This window comes from Ambystoma mexicanum, chromosome 11 (assembly GCF_040938575.1).
Source record: "Ambystoma mexicanum isolate Mex_15411 chromosome 11, UKY_AmexF1_1, whole genome shotgun sequence".
NCBI classification, from domain to species: Eukaryota; Metazoa; Chordata; class Amphibia; order Caudata; family Ambystomatidae; genus Ambystoma; species Ambystoma mexicanum.
The window spans coordinates 1,250,120,603-1,250,128,934 of NC_090934.1; positions in this window are offsets into that span (position 1 = coordinate 1,250,120,603).

The following is an 8,332-nucleotide window of genomic DNA, read 5'->3' on the forward strand; positions in this document are numbered from 1 at the left end:
CTCCGGGTAAGTCTCTGGCTAGAGGAACAAAATCAAATGTAACGAAGAGATCCCAGAAATACACAGAGATGCCTAAGCACTCTTGTTGGGAAAACCCTTATAATGAATAAAATGTCTCAATTACCTACTGGAATAATATATCATTTTTAAGATAATGTAATTCTTAAAAACCTCGAGTGTTCAGCTCTAAAACATCACATTTTTCCCATATAAATAATGACTCAACAATAAACAATTCACTTCTTTTCGACAATAGTTTTCATGTCAATCTCTGAGACTATATTAAACAATCCAACAATGAAGGCTCGCTGGAGCCTGGTTATCACAACGTTGACAGTCTCTATAATTCAAGAGTAGGTGACTGTCATCTGTCTGATGTATCTTCAATAGCTCCTCTTGCGGGCACTACACGTTTCGGAATTAATAACTTCTTCTTCAGGTGGTTATGTGCTGTCTTCCTATGGTAATAAAAAAAAGTGGATGTAACTATACTACTGATTGTAATCAATTGCTCTCTACTAATCCGAAGAATAATCTCCACCAACCTTTATCTTCAGGTTAAACTCACTATTGGTTCAAGCTGCCATAGAAAGTCATCTAAAAATAAAGTGTAGAAACTTCTATCAGTATGTAAAAGTTTCAGAGCAACTATCCTCAAGAGTCTATAGTATCCAAAACTCTTATCTTACCCACTGTGTGTTGATGCTGTGTTAACCAGTGTGGTTGCAGTCAGAGATTAAAAATCCCTTCTAAGGCTCACTGAGCCCTGTAAAGAAAGAACCAAAAAGTGGCTTTCGGTACCTTGTCATGTGCAATAATATTCCCAGTAAAGCTGGTATTCAAGGTATCCTCTCACCTTATAAATCTTAATCTCACAGGGTGGGAACAGCTGGAAAACCAGCCTCCAGTCCCTGCACTATGGTGCTGCTCACGTGATACGTCACGCAACGCGCGATGCAATGACATCACGTGAACATCTAAGTCACGAATCTGTGATGCAAATATCCTAACAGGATGCTAACTGAGATGTTTCATACATTCCTTGCCCTATATGCAATTTAATGTATGGCATTCATTTAAACTATGGATGTTGTACTTCAATATTTCGAGTGAAACCTGTTCCACAAAATACATCATTATGTTTTACTCTGCCAGGAGAGAGTATAGATTTCTAGGGTGGCCAACTGCCCCATATTTTGCGAGATTGTCCCATAATTGGGGACTCTGTCCCGCAGTTTGCAGAGTGGCTGTGGGGGACGCAGACTGTCCCGACTTGCTTTGTTCCCTGGAATGTGATTCTCGGGAGACAGCAAGTCGGGACAACCTGCATCCAGCACAGCCACTCTGCAAACTGAAGTGGCCGTCTACACACCACGGCGCTGCCGCCTGCTGCTTTCGTTCTCTGGTCGGCTCGGCAGCCCCGGCTCCTTTTGAGCCTGCAGGTCGAGCTGCTAACGCTCTCACACCTGTCTTCATTCCAATGCTAATGCTTTGTTCCTGGGGTCGTGGTGATCATTTTTGCAGTTAAAAAACGTGACCATCACCTCCCAAGGACAAACCATTTGCATTGCAATTAAGCCTGGTGTTAAGAGCCATTAACAAATTTAAATTACAAATGGGGCGGGCCAAGCGTGAATGACGCTGTGACGTATTCACCCCCTTGTGGGCAAGTGTCCCGCAAAAGGATATCAAAAAGTTGGCCACCCTAGATGTCACCCAGTGTGTCGATGTACCAAATCTCCATCTTAAAACAGCATTTCGCTATTTCTCAACTACTCCGCTGCATATAATGTACGGTTATTGACATAATCCTAATTGTTACGTGGTGGTAAAAATTCCAATTACTCTGCTGATTTTAATCATACTTCACTATACCGTAAACATTAAATCTATCTTTACAATATGATCTCCTCCAATAGAAACATTTAGTTATTTTTCTGATCCTAGATACATTAAAACATTTCTATTGTCAGTTCTGGTGACAATACATCCTCATTCAGATTTAGTAAAATGTGTAATATGGTACTCACAAATCCAGACAGAATGCCATATAACCTTTGACCATGCTGACATCCCAAAAAGTAATGCCTCATGACCCTGATGATGTCAAAAGTGGAGATGTAACAAACAACATATATAAGCATTTGGTTGATAACATAGCACGTAGTTACTTAAGCAGATAAGAGACGATTACAGTTACTAACCATATTTTAACTTTGGTAATAACTGAATATGCCATATGTGGGGTCATGGTTTACAGTGATATATCGATCAGAACCAACATAGGCCAAGGTCACTGTCTCCATATCTCTGCAGACTCTTGTATTGGCAGTTATTGTCTTGTTAAGAAAAAACAAGGTGATGACCTAACAGGTTCAATAGACATTCATATCAATTAATGATGGTCTCCTCAACATCAAGGGCATTACACAGAGAGTCTATATATCACTCAACCGGTGGAAAGTCCTAACTTGAACTTCCTATTAAATTAAGGGCTCCTAGATATGTATCTATTATTCACATATCCACCTATGTCTTCATAATGGTCCCTTAGAATCTAAGGACCCACAGATTCTGAATTCTGTTTAGTAATTTCAAAAAGTAGCTTTCTTTATTGCTAGCACACACAATTTGTAAATTACAAACAGCAGTTAAGTACTGCATGCAATACAGGTATAAAAAAGTTCAAAAATAAACACAATATGTACAACATAAACAAAGGATGTCAATGGTCCTATACACAATTTACATACAAAATCAAAATACAATCGTACAAGGGAAAAGGAATAATGAGCTGTAACAAAAAAGTTCATAAATAAACATTCAAAAATAAACACCATACGTACAATATAAATAATTCACCCCCTCTTGGAGGTTGAAACCATAAATAGCTAGACTTAGTTCTCAGCTCAGTATGTAGATTTTCAAAAAGAAATTATTTTCCAGTGACAAGAATTGGATCTAAGATGACTGAACTAGGGGTCTCAATTATTTTCCAGTGACAAGAATTGGATCTTAGATGACTGTACTAGTTGTTTATGTGTAACACCGGGACTAATCTTGATGGGTGTCACACTCGTACATGACTAAATCAATAGGTACGGGCGATCTACATTTCAGCCTTCCTCAGGACAACTAGTAGTCGTGACCCCTGAGGTACAAAAGAAAGCACAAGCCAAAATGAAAATCACGGAAAGCAAAATCTGTATAGCATAAAATGGCGCAGGTCCCGTGAGTCATAAGGCATGCCGGTGAAATCACCGCTGGGCGGCCAACTACAGTGGTATAGATGGACTGAGACTAAAGGGTGTGTCAGATGTAGTACCCTTTAAAAAAAGCCTAAAAATAAGGTAACCTACATGCATAGGGGTGGAATAAAATGAAATAAAGAACCAGAAAATGGAAGATTAAAAATATGGAAAAGACAGTATATGCCAGAGAGAACTATGTGTGTGTGTGTATACACAAGAATATACATGGCAGAAAGTGCACCGTTTCACCAAAAGTTAAGTAAAATGTTAAATTATGGCCCATAGCTCTGGGTTTGGTGGCGACCAGGAAAGGGTGGAAAAAGTCCCAGGCCCTCATTCCGAGTTAGGACTACACCATGGAGTAAATAGCTCCATGGTTGGCAACCATGGAGCTATTTACTCCATGGAATACCGGCATGGTGAATGGAGTAATTTCCGGTCCATTCCAAGGTTGGATGGACCGGTAATTCCCCATTCACCATAGCCCTTCCCCATCCCCATTTCTGCCCACATAGGGCTCAATGGGAATTACGGTGCCGTAATTTACTCCAAGGTCACTTTGCGGGTCCCGTAATTTACTCCTGCTAAAAGCAGGAGGTAAAGAGGGACCCGCAAAGGGAAATCAGAATACGGAGGTAAGGGATTACCACCATCGGTGCCCTTACAGGCGCCGGTAATCCCTTACCTCCAACCTCGGAATGACCAACATGCACCTCTTTGAGCAATCATGGGGCCTCATTCCGAGGTTGGAGGTAAGTACCGGTCGTTTCCGGCATGGCGGAAAGTACGACTCCGGCAAGGTGACAGACCGCTAATTGCGTCCCATTCCGACCTCGCGGACACGCGCTTTTCGCCATGCCGGAAAAGTACCTAGCGGCATGCCGCAAAACCCCCCGAAAAACCCCTACCGGCCTGCTGCGACACGTACATTACAACACCGCCATGGAAGCAGCAGCGACAGTAAATAACGGGGACCGTAATTTACGGATCCCGTAAATTACGGTCACCGCAAAACAACGGAACCGGAAATTACGTCATCGCACAGGAACGGGAAGGAGCGCGGCGGCCATCTTTAAAAACACAATCCATTGCCATCCTCATCAGGCAGCACCCTTGGGAGCAATCCGAAGTTGGGGAAAGCATCAGGAACCCAGGAACTATGCCTAAAGCACCTAAGAAGTCTGCGGACCGGCTCTGCAAGAAGCGATTCTGCCCTGATGAGCTCCAGGTCATGGTGGACTACCTGGCAGAACACGCTGATGTGGTGTTCAGCCCCGACATGCGGAGGGAGTCCACTATCCGCAAAAAGAACATCTGGGCAGAAACCGCCCAAAGGGTGAGCGCTGTAGGCTCCACCCCTCGCACCCCCAAGGACTGCCGCAAGCGGTTGGATGACTTGCGGGTGCGGGTGCGGGGACTCCTCACTGCCAACAGGAGTCAGGCCATGCAGACTGGAGGGGGCCCAAGTTCCCCTGTGCGACTTGAGCCATGGGAGGAGACATGCGCCGCAATGATTGGCACGGAATGCATAGAGGGCATCGGTGAAATGGACTGCGGGGCAACGTCGTCTGCCGATGGAGGTGAGTGTCCAAAGTCAACACTGCCAATGGCAATTGCATGATGTAGACTCCCCCAAGGGCCATAAAAGGCACCTTGTCATGTAGCCACCCCCCCATCCAACTAATGCAGAGTCAACTGCACCGCAATCAAGGGCCAAGTGCAAGTACATAACACACATCAGCCATAGGGCAGTAACTTGCACATTCCATCATGCACATTGTGCATCAGGTTCGGCAGTGTGTGAGCCAGACTGCACATTACTATGGCAGGATGAGTCACTCCGACACATGCGTACACATGCGTACATTCAATTCACATTCATATGTACTAGTACTGTTGCAACGCCCAGAGGGCCACAAACCCCAAATTACAGAAATGTGAATGCAGCAATCTATGCAATTAGCGCATCATACAATCACTCATGTTGTCCCTCTCCTCTACCCCCACAGGCACCGATCATGACAGCGGGGATACCCAGACGACCCGTTCATCCACCTCCACGTGCAGAGGCCGGTCCCGGAGCATTCCAGCACGGAATAAGAAAACAACCCAGGCACCACAAACGCCAGTGGAGGATGCACCACCACAATCCCTCCCTGCCTCGGCACCTGCCACATTAGACACCCCAATGTCGGCAGAATCAAGCATTGCTGGGGAGTTGGCAGCTACGCCACCCAGGAGAATGTGGACAGCCCCTTATCGATCGGTGGTGCCACTGAGGAGGACTTTTACCCCACAGTCCACACCCCGGAGCCCACCAATGTCCCCCTGCCATCAAGCAGTGACTCTGTGGAGCAGGAAACACCTGGCCGTAGTGCTCCGGCAGATCCTGGACCTATTCCACCAGTTGAGGCCATGCCAGGGCAGGTAGGCCCAAGACCCGCCAGGAATGTACCTACATACATTGATGAGCCACGTGCACATCAGCTGACGGACCTCATCAATGTGTTCATGGAGGACACCCGCCAGGCCAGGGTGGAGTGGGTGGATGAGCTAAGGCAGATGCGTCAGGCGGTCACTGACAGCAGCAATAGGTTGTGTGCGGTCCTGGGACGCATTGCGGATGCCCTGGAGGCTGCACCTCCCACACGACAGCCCCAGCGGGAGGACACACCGTCACAGTGCTCCTCCACCCAGACCAGCCCGCTCCGACGCTCATTGCGTACATTGCGCCGGCCCAACATGGATCCCCCTGGCTCTGGGGGCAGGCCTTGAACATGCTGGCACACACATGTGGCCTATGTTGGCCTTATGGCACTATTCTGGGGTTGTTGTGGGTGAGGGAGAGGGGAGTGAGGGTGTGTTTGGGAGTTGGGGGGAGGGGGAGGGTGGTGGAGGTTTTGTTGTACACGTTTCATGACAATTATTCAATACACTGGTTGTTCATAATGTAAAACGGAGTGGACATTGATCATTGCGCAGGTGTCATTTGATGTCTCACAGTGCATGGAAGGCAACATTTGCATCCTGGGGAGTCCGTGGTAGGTATATGTAGTCCCTTGTGTGCTTGATGAGGGCATCCAGCACTTGGTTCAGTATCCGGGTAAATAAGGGTTGTGATATACCATGCATGTGCCCCACTGTGTGCCGGTAGGTGCCTGTGGCAAGGAAGTGGAGCACAGTCACTCCCTTCAGTGGAGGGGGGATGGCAGATCTTTATTCTATGAAACTCACTATGTCGTCATGTATCAGGTCCACTATGGTGGTGATGGTGTCATGGTCAAGCCGGTACAGGGTGTGGATCTGATGTGGTGTTAGGTTGAAGGAGGTGGCTCAGATGCGAGGGATTGGGGGCTGCCGGCATGGTAACGGTGGATGCACTGGTGGTGCATGTTGGGCCTGTCTCACCCTCCGTCTCCTCCTGTGTGTCCTCTGTGGTTGGGGCTGTGGTTGTTGTTGTTACTGCCTTGCAAGCAAGGCCTACAGCTCCAGTTGTGCCACTACTATTGGTATCATCTTGGTGTGGGAGAGGGTGTGGTGTGTGGGTATGCTCATTTTGTGCTGTGCCAGACTCCATTGGCTACACCTGTGCTGATTGTGTGCACCTGTGGCTGTGGAAACCACTGCTCAGTGTTCTTAACTCCTTCTCTGAGATGCCTGTATGTACTCCATGCCGGTAAGGTACTTTACGGCCTTAAGGTGACCGTTATTTACGTGTGCTCCTTACTTGCGATCAGCTCCCGTTTACGCCATGCCGTTGATTACGCCATGGTGGTGTGCGCGCGCGACCCAAGACCGTAAATTACGGCATTGTTGTTTACGGTGCCGTAATTTACGGTCTGAAGGGTCGGAATGGCATGGAGCGGAAATCCATGCCGGTAACTCATTACCGGCATGGTTTGTACCTTACCTCCAACCTCGGAATGAGGCCCATGGCGTGTAAAGTGCACCGGATTGTCAGAGACAGAGTAAAGCACTTACACGACTTATTAGGGTGCCACAGGTCACTGCCTGTTGAGGAATCTCAAAGTGGAAGCTGCATACGCGCTTTACTATTGACAAAAGCACACACGCGTATGTCGAAAAGTGTCTCTGTTTGGAATAAACAACAGGCATAATAAAGTACAAAGTACGTGTGGCCGCATATTCATAAAATGAAAAAGACACATTGAAAAGAATATTAAATTAAATGTACCTTCAAAGGGCACGAAGTATTATCCCAATATTCTGTGCATGGCCGTCGCTGTAAATGAAACTTGGGCAGCAACTTAAAGGAAAGAGGCGACCCTGCGGCGTCACAGTTTCTTTGATCAGCACCTTCAGGGAAATGGTGTCTAAATTCGTAGGTTAACTCAGTCTGGTGAAAGAAATGCATAATTACGTCCAGTATGCATCGCTTAGAATAAGAGAGGGAGAGGGGAGGAACTAAAGGAATGGGCGCTGAATTACTTACCTGAAATAAATGGTTTAGCACACGTGTTGTTTCTCTCCTGCAGGACCGTACGCATTACCTCCACGTCCACTCTTCCTCGTCCCAGTACTTACTTCATGAGGCCCCTGCCTCCGACACAGGACCTTCTTCTATTTCTTTAAATTCCTATAACTCCTCCCCCGCATCCACTTCACTCAGTTTAATTTTTCCTGCCTCCGGCAGGTTGGACTTTTTCTTCCTGGTGCGGGGCACTGGGGAGCACCGATTGCTGGCCCCCTGGGGGAGGCTGTGTGGCGGGGCCCTCGGCTCCCTCAGGTGCGGCGTTGCTCCTGGGCCACCTGCGGGGCTTGGGGTCACAGTTGAGCGGGATTGCTCACTCGGTTCTTTTCTGGGCTCCGGACCGCAGCGTGAGCATTGTGTCCCGGGTCCTGCATGGCCCGAGGAAGGTAAGGAGAGGGGAGGACTGGGCTTGATGTTTTTTCCCCTCTCCTCCTGTTTTGGCCATCTTGATTCGACAGGCCTTTTCCTCGTGCTCTGTGTACACATCTTTATTGGAAATTATGGCAAGCACTTGGCAGTATGGGCTAGCCTTCCCTTTTGTTGTGTGGCCTCTCTGCTTCTTGTCGTGGGGTGACAGTGGCAGAGAGTC